The sequence below is a fragment of the Paramormyrops kingsleyae genome, chromosome 11, assembly GCF_048594095.1.
Source record: "Paramormyrops kingsleyae isolate MSU_618 chromosome 11, PKINGS_0.4, whole genome shotgun sequence".
NCBI lineage: Eukaryota > Metazoa > Chordata > Actinopteri > Osteoglossiformes > Mormyridae > Paramormyrops > Paramormyrops kingsleyae.
Window position 1 is genome coordinate 28,058,193 of NC_132807.1, and position 13,806 is coordinate 28,071,998.

At 42.2% G+C, this 13,806-nt stretch overlaps 1 long non-coding RNA gene across 1 annotated transcript; it reads left to right on the plus strand.

The window, feature by feature from the left end:
* Positions 1-213: 213 nt before the first annotated feature.
* On the plus strand, positions 214-13,608 carry LOC111832756 (uncharacterized). The gene is made up of 4 exons (XR_002835580.1): positions 214-450; positions 527-648; positions 11,895-12,020; positions 13,091-13,608. It is a non-coding gene; the product is annotated as an uncharacterized lncRNA (long non-coding RNA).
* Positions 13,609-13,806: the final 198 nt, after the last annotated feature.

Below are 13,806 nucleotides of genomic sequence, written 5' to 3' on the forward strand. Positions count from 1 at the left end.
AAAAAGAACTAATTTCTACTAATAAAAGAAACATTTCAGCTTTCTTATGTAAGCCTCCGAAAGTGTTTCTCAAGGTAAGCGCATAAGCGACCGGAAGCGTTTTTCGAAGGTCGAACTCGACCAAAAAACTTTTTTTCCCCCCAGTAGATGGCACTATTGTTGATTCTAATGTGCGTTTTATCAAATCCAGCACCTTGGGAAGATTGTCTTGACTTGAATATAAAGACGAAGTGTTTTTTGTTTATGCACACAGATCTGTATTTACGCAATTGAATATACCTAGAAAGACCAATGTAAACATCATTTCATCATAAACTGCTGTTGAGTCCTCCGCAAACAGCGTGATGTTACATACGACATGGCCCCACCCAGCTGTGCACGCATTTGTTTATGTCCACAAGCCAGAACCCCCAGTAAAGCCACCCGAAGTGTGGACTTCTTCAGGAGAAGGTAGCTCTGTTTATTTCTATCTATGGCTTAGCAGGATGCCTTGAAAGCTCAATCTGAGGCCTGTTATTTTTGGCAGCTTAGATCAGTGAATCCATGCACAGTGAAACAGCCAAACAGCAAAAGAGAGGACTTCACCTCCCTGTGTGCTGTGAGGGCGAGTCGCTGAATATGTCTCGGGCTGTGGCTGCCTTCCTACAGGTATCTGACTCATTATCATTGTAATGTGTGTTGAGACGGGGACTCAGTCTCACAGTGCCCACCCCCCAAAATGGCGAGTCCCTCATACTGTAAACTATTGGCATCACTATCTTCAAGACATCCACTATGTTCTAGAAGCACACTGTGCCAGAAGACTAGAACTGAAATCTGTTAGAGTTCATGTATATTATCAAGGTAGGGTCCTACTTTTTGTTTGTTTGTGTAAATTAGTAAATGAATGATCTATATATTGGCTATTTATGTACAGAATTAGGTTTCCCAAATGCACCATTACATATTCTTTCCATGTTATAAAGGAAACTTGTTTTATTTGACTTATATTTTCATTTATAATTGTTCACTCAACTTTCCAACGCTTAACAACAATAAAAAAAACTGCAGTTTTTGAAACAAATTGATAAGTGGTAAAAACCTGAGGTGTGAAAAAAACCTTTGACTGGTCGTGTACATGTGTGATAATGGACTGGTTGTGTACATGTGTGATAATGGACTGGCCGTGTACATGTGTGATAATGGACTGGTTGTGTACATGTGTGATAATGGACTGGTTGTGTACATGTGTGATAATGGACTGGTTGGGTACATGTGTGATAATGGACTGGCCGTGTACATGTGTGATAATGGACTGGCCGTGTACATGTGTGAATATGGACTGGCCGTGTACATGTGTGATAATGGACTGGCTCTGTACATGTGTGATAATGGACTGGCCGTGTACATGTGTGAATATGGACTGGCCGTGTACATGTGTGATAATGGACTGGCCGTGTACATGTGTGATAATGCACTGGCTGTGTACATGTGTGATAATGCACTGGTTGTGTACATGTGTGATAATGGACTGGCCGTGTACATGTGTGATAATGCACTGGCTGTGTACATGTGTGATAATGCACTGGTTGTGTACATGTGTGATAATGGACTGGCCGTGTACATGTGTGAATATGGACTGGGCGTGTACATGTGTGATAATGGACTGGCCGTGTACATGTGTGATAATGCACTGGCCGTGTACATGTGCGATAATGGACTGGCCGTGTACATGTGTGATAATGGACTGACTGTGTACATGTGTGATAATGCACTGGCCGTGTACATGTGTGATAATGGACTGGTTGTGTACATGTGTGATAATGGACTGGCTGTGTACATGTGTGATAATGCACTGGCTGTGTACATGTGTGATAATGGACTGGTCGTGTACATGTGTGATAATGGACTGGTCGTGTACATGTGTGATAATGGACTGGCTGTGTACATGTGTGATAATGGACTGGCTGTGTACATGTGTGATAATGCACTGGCTGTGTACATGTGTGATAATGGACTGGTTGTGTACATGTGTGATAATGGACTGGCTGTGTACATGTGTGATAATGCACTGGCTGTGTACATGTGTGATAATGGACTGGTCGTGTACATGTGTGATAATGGACTGGTCGTGTACATGTGTGATAATGGACTGGCTGTGTACATGTGTGATAATGGACTGGCTGTGTACATGTGTGATAATGGACTGGTCGTGTACATGTGTGATAATGCACTGGCTGTGTACATGTGTGATAATGGACTGGCCGTGTACATGTGTGATAATGGACTGGCTGTGTACATGTGTGATAATGGACTGGTCGTGTACATGTGTGATAATGGACTGGTCGTGTACATGTGTGATAATGGACTGGTCGTGTACATGTGTGATAATGAACTGGCTGTGTGCATGTGTGATAATGCACTGGCTGTGTACATGTGTGATAATGGACTGGCTGTGTACATGTGTGATAATGGACTGGTTGTGTACATGTGTGATACCAGATATTTGTTTTCAGGCAGAGGAAGATACAGCTTTGTTAACAGTCACAGTGAGACCATGAAGGTTTATGTTGCTTAAACGATACATTAAATTAATGTTCATTGCTCTGTTTAGAACAAGATCACACAGACCTGGTTCAGTTTGCAGTGCCCTGAAGGTGACTTTTAAGGAGACTTCACTTTCTATGTAATGAAATATTCCTCATTTTTATCACTGACATGCGGTGCCACCTTAACTCCTCGATTATAGACAGATGGACAATCTGGGCAAGCTCGATTGTGATGTCATTGATTTTCCAGACAAGATGTCATCAGTTGCAACCAGTATCATAACTCTGCTTAATGCAGCATTAAATGCAGGCTGAAACATATGCATTACAGAATTTAAGTCACAAGGCCATAATAATAATAAGGCATAATTAAGCGCCACTGATGTGAACCATTGCAATAATTTAGCCACTCATTTCACCTTTTGTCAGGAACAACTAACTTCTGTTACTTATATAATCAATAAGTTCCACAAAGTGTTTTATCTTACAGTGATGTAGGTACCCTTTCACAATATCTGATTATTAATTCATTATACCATGACATCAATAGCAAAGCAGTGAAAAATTTGCATTGAGCTATTCAACGCTGCACAAAAAGAAACTTAAAAAATTCCCAAGGTGACCAAGAGATCTCCATGCTGAGCATGTTATTCTGACAGCAGTAAACCTATCTGCACTGCAAATTGGCCAGGACCCTGTCAGCTTCAAGAACCATTATGCCTTACCTCCCTGGGGGAGGGACATGACAACCCAGCCTCCCCACATGCTAGTATTTTCAGCCCTAATTTGCCCTCGAAGGCTTATTGAAATTCTGGCTAATCTTTTGCTAAAATGGCATGGCACAGAGACCAAAGGAACAAGAGAAAAACATGAGCAAATGGATGCACGTGTCACTATTATAAAATAACTCAATGTACAATAATGCATGTATCTCTCTGATGTGTATTTGTTCTAATCTCCTGGCAGTCAGGGATGGACTGGCAACAAAAATGGGGCCCAGCAATATGGCCCTTGGTATTCTCCACCTGTTGCATTATCCAGTAATCATCTACCTTGATCGACCTGGAAAAACGACGACATATTAGACCGATTGGGTTGGGCACCCCTGTTTTATAGGCTACATAATGCCAAGGTTGGGGAAGAAAGGCTCACCAGGAATATTCCCGAACTTCCCAATGGCCAGTGTGTGTCCGCTGCTATTTTGTTCTAATTTGTGTACCTTATTTCATTTTTTAACATGTTACTCATGTTTTATGTGCATGATCCTATGAGTGAGATATAGGAACAAAGTACCATGCTTATTTTATGTATCTGACAGCAATGATACTTCTGATTTCAGACATTTTATTTATGGAGACGCGGATGGAGGGAAGGGGTGTGAGTTTGGGTTTCGATGGTTTCCATATATCAGGACTGGGGGGAGTACTGTGATGGGTTGGTGCCCCATCCTGGGTTGTTCCCTGCCTTGCGCCCGTAGCCTCCGGGATAAGCTCCAGACCCCCACAACCCTAAATAGGATAAGCGGTTACAGAAAACGGATGGATGGATGGATGGATGGATGAATGGAGGAGATTAGTAACACTGGAGCTAACCCGAAGTCACCTTTTTGACACTGAAGATGACCTGCTTCAGAATGACCTGCTACATGGTGTCCTCTGACCATATGGATGCATTTCCAAAAAGGCCCTCTTCTCCAGGCCATTTTCCTGTATCCCTCGGCTACAAGGCCTCATCCTCCTCACACCAACCTGCTCCTTTTGTTCAGCAAATGTCTTTTTTTATTGAAATACTTTTGTGAAACATAGTACATTATTAGGTTATGCTATTGCAGTCCATTTCCAGACTGCAAAGAAAGCCACGACCGTTAAATACAACATGCACCATTTGAACCAGGGATCTAATGGTTTCTTGAGAGAGCCAGGATGTCTCAATGGTGTCTCTGTGGTTTGAGCTGGACTAAAACCAGTTCAGACCGCTTTGAATTTAGTGATTAATTGTCGACACACCACAGCACAACAACAAAATGTGTTCTCTGCATTTAACCCATATGCGACAATGTGACGTACTGTAGCAGGGGGCAGCTAATTCAGTGCCCGGGGAGCAGTGCTTGGGGGCAGGACCTTGTTCAGGGTACCTCAGTGGTGCCTTGCTGGTCAGGGATTCAAACCTGCAATCGTTCAATTACAAGCACACATCCCTAACCATTAAGCCACCACTGCCCACAATAATTGACATTTTATTGATCCCTGTGGGGAAATTGTCTTTACGCCTCCCTCAACTTGCTCTTTTTTGTAGTGTAATTTGTCCGCGAAGGGCAAAATGCCAAAGATGATCACAGAGGTGCATTAAAGGGGGGGGAGCTTACAAACTGAATTAGCACCCATTGATCATGTTGGCCGAGGGACTCATTAAGCTGCACATCCATTTCTCATATTTATGACAACATCAACTCCCGTAGATGTTATATACTGCATATATACTGCATCCTGATGTCATGCCTAGTCTCTGTCATTGCCTGGCATTTTCCGCCTTGGTTGAAATCACACCTTCCGAACACGTGAGTAGGATTTCCATAGAGCCGTTTCAGAGAGCAGCACAGGACACACATCCGTGATGTGACCTCTGCCTCTGACATTCAGATTTTGGGTCACAAAATGAAAGTGTTTTTCAGCAAAACTGAAGTGCATTGGGACTGCCATTAAAAGACTCATTTTTGGGCACCATAAGAAAAATAATTGAATTCCAACCTTTTGATTTCCTCTCCAATCTATTTAAAGTCAAAATGCTCCACCCTATAATAAACATTATCTCAAGATGAGGACAGAATTGCAGTCTTCTTTCATGTAGATAATTCAGATTGGATGGGTCTGTACAGACAGACGTACTAGTAGAAGAACACAAATAAAAGATTTGATAATGTTGAATATGGAATATGGAATATGCCAATAAATCAAAGCACAACAGCTTGTGATGAACCAACTCTTTTTAGTGACAAATGACAAATTGCTGGAGATCAAGTAAAGACTGTGGGTCAGACACTGATGAAAGGAACCTCGTTACTAATGGCAGGGAGAAAATGAGTCGAAGGAGACTTGAGTTTGTTGGTACAAAAGGCTCACTGGCTTTAGAAAGAAACGCTCCTGGAGGGAACACAATGAACTTAAGCAGAAGAAGGTGGCTGTTTCAGATTGGAAAAGGTGCTGCCAAAATTGTTCCTATCCATCCATTTGTTTTCTATTTTGAAACAGAAAGCCAATCAAAATGCTGAGCCGTGGGACCACACAGGGAAGTTTAAGTAAACAGACGCGCAAGAACAAATGGCATTAGAATAACTCGTGACTTTCCATGCTGCAGACTTTGCGTGCTGTAACAGACTGACAGGCGGCACTGGACTGTCTGCATTTACCTTGAAATAAAAGAGGTATAAGGGGGTAAAGCTTGAACAGGATGTGCTGCTGTCTGATAGCCTACAGTATGAAACTGGCCATAGCTCAGTCCACCTGGACCTGAGTGGATCTGAGTGCTTCTGGGTGTCTGGTTTCCTTTGAGTGCCCCAGAATCAGTTGCTGTATCTAGCCCTTTTATGGACTTCCAATGATCCAAATTGTTTTATTTTCTGAAGGATTTGAAAAATGCATTATTATACGTTTGTCATTAGCATTATATGGTGTAGGAAACAATGATTGCGAAGTATACTGATTCCATATACTGTATAATGGTGTAAATACAGTCAATTCTGCTGCACACGTCAGAGGTTCTGAACGTACATGGTTCCAGGTAGGACCACCCACTGACCAGGTCTGTATTCGCAGATGCCATTCTGCACACAATTGTTGTATTGCAAGCTTATTTTTGCATTCACGGCCTCTCGGTTAGATTTAATGAGTCTTGCCATTATCCTCTGACCTTTCTCATTATCGAGGAGTTTTTGCCGACAGGGTACTGTTTGTTTGTTTATTGCACCATTCACTGTAAATTCTAGACATAGAATTGTGAATGTCCCAGCTGGGTGGCTAGAATCACTGCATCTGGCTCCAACTATTAAACCACATTTAGACTGCTTAGATCAAGCATCGTTGCCATTCTAATACTTAGCCACACAGTAAGTAATTTTTTTTTACCTTGTCTGCATATTGTACATATTCAGTTGCAGCCATGTGATTTGTTGCTTGGAGGAACAGGCTGCTTGCACTAATGAGGGGTTGTACCTAATAAAATGGCCACTGAGTATAAACGATTCAAGGATTCTAATGCTTCTTAAATATTAATGCAATCAGGTAGTATGATAGATGTATTGGATTTACACCAGTTTCTTGGTAATATGTTACTTTTGACTTCTCCTGAGTATGTGATATGAATACCTGAATATATAGAGGGAATCCTCTGAAAAGTGAACAGAATATGAGACTTTTTAATAATGTGGAAATTAAGATAATACAAACATTAGAACAGTCATTCTGCAGCAAATTAAATGAATATAGCAAGTAGCAATAGCCATGACTGTCCAGCAATGACAGCATCAGCATGGCTGAGGACTGCAGGCCGATTTGCATTTATAAAATTGGCTCAGTCTTCTTTATTACGACTGTTTTCTTCAGTCAATTTTAGTTTGTCAGTTTTCTTTTTGGGCAGAATTACCTCAAACACTGAGCAAATCCAGTTTCTTCTGTTTGAAACATATTTGCCCTCAAAGACTTGCAGCACATTTTGAGCCTTGGATGGTTTCTGGTTCACTGGCCAGAAAACTCAACCTGGGGTGTAAAAAGTAATATGAACATTTCATTTTATGCAGATTTTATGCAGATTTTATAGGCATAATTTGTCTTCAGTGGTCACAGCACAGTTTCTACCTTTGAGGGAGACCTTACATTAAGGGAGACCGTACATTAAGGGAGACCATACGTTAAGGGAGACCGTACATTGAGGGGGACCGTACATTGAGGGAGACCGTACATTGAGGGGGACCGTACATTGAGGGAGACCGTACGTTGAGGGACACCGTATGTTGAGGGAGACCATATGTTGAGGGAGACCTTACATTTCAATGCCATTAACTCTCATACATCAAATGGCCCCAATAAAGGGTACTCCCTTTGATCTATGACAGATCTATAACATCCTCAGTAATTTCTTACTAGGCTCCCAACATTAAAACTGCCTTACTGTTGACATCTGTCTACTGCAAGGCTGCATGTTCACTGCCCAAACGTTGATGTCTATATACCAGTGACCGCTCCCATTTGTTACAATGCCAAAACTGAGAATGACACCACCTTGTTATAAATGACGAAGAGACAATGCACGAAGGGGAGGTGGCCTTGAATTCTGTTGTGGCAACAATAACGTAGAGATTGACAACACAACAACAGAGGGAATTACTCATCTGAATACACCCCCTAAAAAAATCAATGAGTCATTTTGGACTAAAATCCTCCAAAACATGATAGGGACATAACAAAAACCATAACGCAAACAGATGTGCACTTCCTGCACTTTCAGTGCTGTCACTGAAAGCATCCGCCATCATTTTCATATGTTGTGTTACATGTTGCATTAAATGTTTTATTGATGTTGTCTCTGTTCCCTACTGTCTGCATCAGAGACCACAAAGACTCTCTTTCTATTTCTATGTTTATCTGTTACAGTACTTCACCATGCCTTTGCTGTCTATTCCAAACTCTTATATTGAGCAGAACCACATGGTGATATGCATGGAGAGGCATGCTGATTCTACCTGTGACCCAACCTATGACACCTGATTAGAACTTGAATAGCATGGAGCTGATTCAGATGTAACACATACAGTGTTAATACCAGATCTCTGTACAAAGCAAACATTCCTGTGTTCAGTCAGCTCCCTTTTCCTTGGTTGCGGTTGTTTCTGGATCCACATTTTCATTTTTTTTCATTTTCCTTTTATTATTTGTGCTAATGTTATTGGGGTTTTCAAAAGTACTATTTAAAACCAGCCACATTCACGTATTTTCTTATGCAGTTATTTGTGAATCTGAATATTTCTGAGACTGTACTGTGAAGATAAAGCTATTTGGGAATGTTTTGATGTTATAATGCTATAATAACTATACTCTTTTGTTAGAATAGTGGGATTGATTATGATGGCAACATTTGTCCTAGTTTTCTTGCTTGGCTCACAAATCGCCAATCAGGAATGACATCAGAAATGGATTTTATTGTTGATACGCACCATGGACTGACCATTCTAGCAGTACCCCAATTCTCCATTTTTTTAATGCGATTATATTTCTGTCTATCATTAGGGTATGAACCAGGCCTCTTTTTAAGCCCTAATTAGAGTCCTGTACTTTATATCTGCTCTGCATCACTCACTGTATTTCTGCAACAAATGGTTATTAGTCTAGTGCATATTTGATGCAAGGGGCAAATGGGGCCATTGCCACGGTGACCAATCTTTTGAAATAAATTTGTTGCATGTGAGAGATTCCTGTGGATAGAAACTGTTGCCATACTTCTATGACCTCCGTTAACCCATAATTTTGATTGGTCCTGAGCGGGAAACAATTCAATTTGAAGAATATTATTAATATATGAGAATAAAAACTGTAATCATTTCTCAACATGCTTATTACAGTATTATTTTGGTATTGCTCTCACATGATTTCAGATGGGTATCAAGAATCTAGGAGAGCTTTAAGTAATCTCTCAAAAATAAAGAGAAAATTCTGCTGTGATTAATTCTCATGATGCATCATTTAAGTGCTCTTCAGTTTAATAGAAACCTATTCTTATGCAGAGGTCACAAGCCAGGTCGCTCTGTTCGCTTCATAGCTGCAAGCCGACTGATGAAGCAAAAAGAAAATTACGCTTTAAACATTTGAATTCAGAATAGGAAGGGAGTAAAGCAACCATCCAATCATTTTGCTGTTTCGGGTGAAATTGTGTCTTTGACATACACTATGCAGATATGTCAGGATTATACACAAAGAAACAGGTGCATGTTCCCTTGTGGATTCTAACAGAAGCTCTACACCTTCACCAAATGAGGTCCATCTTAAAAAGCAAAGGAAAAGTGCTGGTATGGAGGACCATATAAACTAAGCTTTTTGGAACAAAGACATGTGAAGGCCCAGCAGGGAAGGTAATTCTCCAGCTACAGCTTCCCCGTCTGGGTTTAATACCTTCCATTAGAGGCAGTTGCTGAGACACTGGAGATTTTTTGCATTTTCAGGGGAAAACCCACTTCCTTCTTTGTTGAAAACAACCTTTCATGAGCAGTTATGCCAGATGGTATCAGATACAAAAAAACTTTAAAAACAAAAGAGAACCCCACCATGCTGATGCTGGGGGCTGTGTACCTCTCTGTGGGCTCCAAGAGAAGATGAGTCACCCCCTAATCTAAATGTGACCCTAACCTCATTTGTTGTGTTCCTGCTGCTACCTTAGACCATAGGCTACCATTGACATTCTGGTGATGAAAGCCCATACCTCACTTTTCCCTGATCTTTGCAGGCACTTAACCCTGAGATCCAGAACTGGGGCAATTATCAGACAAGTGCAAATGATTGCCTTTCTGTGGTGGTTTAGGTCTATTTTGCAGACTTGAACTTCAACATCAAGCATAAGCTGAACATTTAGATGAAAGCTTCATTCTCCACAAAAGGCACAAAGTAGGTCAGACACCTGAGCAGAAAGTAAATCCAGAATTTAAGTTAAATCCTCTTGCTGTAGATTGTCTCCCACGATGCAGCAAAGATGGTGTCAAAACCACTGAAAACCAGTGAAAAAATGTTTAATAACCATGAAAGGAAAATGTTGGAAGAAGAAGAGTGCATCCGGCTCTGTGCGTACCAAGCGTGATTAAATTCTCTACAACACTTCTTCACAACTTTAAGGAGATAGTTAGAGATTGATGCTCAATTCTTAAGGTAAGTGAACGCAGGTTTCTGCCCTTACCACCATGACGTGTAGAGTGGTGCAAGAACGAACACGTTTGCCGATGCACACTGTTCCTCTGGCACCGCTCTGGCCAATGTTTTCTTAAATATATCTGCAACCCCTCACTTGCGTGTGTGTCATCTGTTATGGAAACATCGATTCCCCAGGAGAGCAGGCTGGAAGCGTGTTCCTCGGTGATTTATGCTTTCAACCTGCACCTACAAAGGCATTTGTCAAGAATGTGAATGCTAAGGAGATTAAGGCATTGACTAAGATTCTTGAACTTCTTCCATCCTACAGTTTAAAGCAGCGTTTCCCAATCCAGCCCTCGGGAGCCTCAGACAGTCCACATGTCAATCCGGCCCTCGGGAGCCTCAGACAGTCCACATGTCAATCCGGCCCTCGGGAGTCTCAGACAGTCCACATGTCTACCCGGCCCTCGGGAGCCTCAGACAGTCCACATGTCAATCCGGCCTTCGGGAGCCTCAGACAGTCCACATGTCAATCCGGCCCTCGGGAGCCTCTGAAAGTCCACATGTCAATCCGGCCCTCGGGAGCCTCAGACAGTCCACATGTCAATCCGGCCCTCGGGAGCCTCAGACAGTCCACATGTCAATCCGGCCCTCGGGAGCCTCTGAAAGTTCACATGTCAATCCGGCCCTCGGGAGCCTCAGACAGTCCACATGTCAAACAGTCCACATGTTTGCTCTGGGAGATCAGAGGGAGCATAAACACGGACTGTCTGCCCGTCCCCGAGGACCAGATTGGGAAGATTTAGGCTAACTGCCTGTAAAGTGTGCATATATGTGCCCTGTGATGGACTGGCTTACTTAGCCTTGAGCATCTTACGCTTAATGCACCCTGGGATAGGGGTCAAGCGCCCTTGTGACCCAGACCATAGCTGGTGGTTAGAAGACAGGTGAATTGCTTTGTAAATAGAAACTGTTTTGCAGCTAAGCTACTTTCCCCCACTGGAAATCTCTGGACCTTCATATCCCATCTGTCTGGAAGTCCACTTTCTACAATGTCGTATTGCAGGAGTTATCTGCATCCAAGATGAACAAATCCTCTGCCTTAACCTTTCAAACCATTTGAATGGCTTCACGTTGTGCAGCAGAGCTGGTTGGGTATCACTAGTGTCTGCCTCTCTTTCAATCTCTCTCTCTCTCTCTCTCTCTCTCTCTCTCTCTCTCTCTGCCGCTGACAACTCATCAGCTTCTCTTGGGCTGTCTCAGGGTAGGGGGGAGTCAGTTGGGAGGGGAGGTGTTTGTTGTTATATGCGTTGAAAAATTTTTGCTTGTAATTTTTCTTTAATAAAAATTTAATCGCAAAAAAGTAAATTGAAATTGTGCTTTTAAAGCTCTACTGGAACTATGAAAGGTGTGTGTGTGTTTGTATGTGTCCGGCAATGAAGTTCCATAGTAACATACCCCTGCTTTGTGTCCTGGACAGGTCTCTTCATGACCTTGACCAGAAAAAGCAATTGGAAAATGGATGGATGGAGAAATAGCGCCCCCTGCTGGTTGCTCTATTTTGACCAGTCCAGGCTTGGAGTTGGTATATGCTCAACAGATGTAGGTATGATCAATGCAGACAGTAATGGGCCGTGTCTCTTCCCAGTCCCAAGCACACATCACACCACTTTTATGATATTAGATATTTCACTGTCACACTGTCTAGGAACTGGAAAGTTGTGGTCAGAAAGAATAGGATTTGTCCTGTTAAAAGGACAATATTCATGAACCAAAAAGCATTGCAGTAAAGATTGCAGTAACCATACCCCAGTCAAAGGGTCACACATTCACAGAAAGTTAAAGAATTTGTCGTACGCCTTGGGAAAAGTGCTGTGTAAGAATGCTTAGCTGACAATGCTGTAGGATAGTGTTGTCACATGATACGGCAAGGTGGAGATCGTATTGCACCTGAAGGTACACACACGGTCCTAGAAAAGAGTAGCGAAAGGTGAGCCTAGGTGCTGCTATGGTGCCCCCCCCCCACCCATCCAAGACCGAATAAAACTGGCTGGCAAGTCAGTGTCCCTTCGGAAATTGGTGGCTGCTCATGTCGCCTATAGGAGTTACACTGTACAGAAGGTTCAATGGAAAAAAGACACAAGGGCAACATACCAGATGCACAGGGGTCATGTGACGCTGTCTCCCCAATCACTGGATAGCATTCACCCCAGTCTCTGTACTTAGGCTGATCTGTGGCTGGTATGAATTTGGCAGGATTCATGAGCGGTATCATAAGATTCCAGATGGAACCCTCCAGCATTAACATAATGGCCTGTCTACAATGACAACAGGGCCTAGAAGCTGTATTATAGACCTGTACACAAGGGGCATGATCCCATTATACCAGTTATTTCATTTTTAATGTAGACCTCCAGGATTTTATACCATCCCAATGAATATTTATGCAAGAGTGACAGTAAATTCACAGCTGTAATTGCATAAAACGCTTCTCCGCTGGAGGTGCTTAGTTCATTTATTATATTGCTGGCCATAGTTTGAGATACAATTTAATTTTATATTAAACTGCCATTTAAGTTACATAGAAAGCCACATGCTGCTTGAAATGGTCTGAAAGGTCTGACTCACTTTGCTCCAATAACTAAATATTGAATTCAGCCGTCCGTCTTCCATCAGATCTTGGTCGGTGCAGCTGGGTTCCTGGAGCCAAGGGTGCGGAGCATGAGACTGAATGGATTCCAGGATATTCAGTTCAATTCTATTTACTTTTGCTGCCCTTTTCAAAGACACAGCAGTGGCACTTAGCTGGTGAACTTTCCAGGAATGCTAACCAAGAAGCATACCAATGTGCAATAGGGTATTTTATATCAATAGACTGAAGACTAATCAATTACAATTTAGGAATTTACTTTGTGCCTAAACATTGTTCATTATAATTAGGCCAAAGGTCAGGGAATGTTACCTGTGCTCAGATCACAGACGTGTGGCTTTATCGTTCATGGCGCTACATTCTTGTGTCTGGAATAGATTTGGACAAAGTGTCTCTGTCTGATGAAGAGGCCCGATAATCTTTGTATCAGTCAACAAGGTCACATACATCTATATATGCATGTTTCAAGCCAAGCTAACACCTTTTCTGAGTAATTAAAGTAGCGTAATGTTACGGTAAGTGCTTGAGAGTTGAATATCACAAAATGGACATAATGTATCAAGAAGGGAAAACCTTCGGGGGGGGGGGGGGGGGGGGGGGGACTAGGGTTTCCCTTCTTGACACTAGGGTTTCCCTGGCAGGGAAACCCTAGTAAACTTTGTTACTTTGTCTATTGAATCTCTCAATAAGTCACATTTATACATTGATGAATAATTGTGAGTAGTCTGTCATGCACCTGCGG